General features: G+C 44.9%; 1 pseudogene; it reads left to right on the forward strand.

Moving 5' to 3' along the window:
- LOC114639040 lies at positions 1-618 on the forward strand (annotated as a pseudogene).
- The last annotated feature ends 1013 nt before the right edge of the window (positions 619-1631 follow it).

The raw sequence follows: 1631 nt of genomic DNA on the forward strand, positions 1-1631 counted from the left end.
ATGCCCAAGAGGAAGGTTAATGCAGATGGAGCTGCGAAAGCGGAGCCCAAGCGCCGCTCCACGAGGCTGTCGGCCAAGCCTGCCCCTGCCAAGGTGGACGCGAAGCCAAAAAAGGCCGCGGGAAAGGATAAAGCAGCAGACAAAAAAGTGCAGATAAAAGGGAAGAGGGGAGCGAAGGGCAAACAGGCTGAAGTGGCTGACCAGCAAGCTACAGATCTGCCTGCAGAAAATGGAGAGACGGAAAACCAGAGCCAAGCCTCTGAAGAAGAGAAAGAAGCCAAGTCCGACTAAGCATCCATCGTGTCTGTCAGTGGTCCCTGCCTCCCTTCTTGTACAATCCAGAGGAATATTTTTATCAACTATTTTGTAAATGCGAGTTTTTTAGTAGCTCTAGAAACATTTTTAAAAGGTGAGGGGATCCCACCTCATCCCATTTTTTAAGTGTAAATGGTTTTTTTAAGAGGTTAAATCATTTGCTGGTTGTTTATTTTTTGGTACAACCAGAAAATAGCAGGATACTGAATCAGGAGAGGCTGTGACTGTCTCGGGGGGTCACCATAACATTCCGTAGAGGGGGCTAGTTTTATATTCTTCAATACAAAGCATACTAAATGGCAATTTGGAGTCTCAGTCGTGCATTTGTGTCTGGAATATTTTCAGTTATATCTGGTCCCGTGTTTCTAGTAGAACCGTTTTGTAAGAAAGCCAGTCTTTGGTCCTTGCCCTGTCAGAACTGTGATGTCTGTGGTCACGGCAGTCCATTTTCCTAACAGTTGTGATAATACGCTGTGAAAGATGAAAATTTTGAGTGTGTTCTGTGTGTGGCATAAAATTGTGAATTGGTGGAACTGAGGATTCTGAGCATTTGGTTGTTATGAGAGGTCTTGGGGAAACTTGCCAAGTTTGAGGCTAGAACATCACTGGAATAAGTTCAAAGAAAAACAGTGTGTAGCTCTTCATTTGCATACATAAACACAATGTGACTCTTCAGAGTTTGGGTACGTGAACACAATATATGGCTTTTTGGAGGTACGTGTGATAAGAATTGGAATGTGTGTACTCTGCTCCAATAAAATCTGTTGTGAAAGAGTAAAAAAACAAAACAAAACAAAACAAAAAAAAAATATGTCAGTGGTGAGCCCAAACCAGGCAGGTCTCATTCCTTCCCCTGTGCCACAGCTAGTTCCTCCCCCACTGAGTCATATTCCTGTCCATAGTATCTGCTTTGATGTCAAGCACAGGACAGGTAAAGGGGGCATTGACTGAATGCTTGTCACTTAATCTTGTACTATGGGTGATGTGGCCCTCTTGTTGCCATGGCAACACTTTGAGCAGGACAAGGCTAATAGAGTCGCATTTACTGTTTTATGTGGGAAGGGTTGGGATGGAACAGTGGAAGAGGATTGGCTCTGGGAACGCTCTGGAGTAATGGTCTTAGATTTTTACCTCAGGGTCTTGAAATATGAGAGACTGTGTGAGTGGTTGAGCTGGAGAGCTGGCTCACTGGTCAGGAGTGTGTGCTGCTTCTCTCTCCTGAGAGATCCAAGTTTATTCCCAGATCCTGTGTCAGGGAGCTCACATCTGTAACTCCAGTGCCAGGGAATATAACACCTCTGGCCTCTGTGGGCACC

The sequence above is a fragment of the Grammomys surdaster genome, unplaced genomic scaffold (genome assembly GCF_004785775.1).
Source record: "Grammomys surdaster isolate TR1022 unplaced genomic scaffold, NIH_TR_1.0 100, whole genome shotgun sequence".
NCBI classification, from domain to species: domain Eukaryota; kingdom Metazoa; phylum Chordata; class Mammalia; order Rodentia; family Muridae; genus Grammomys; species Grammomys surdaster.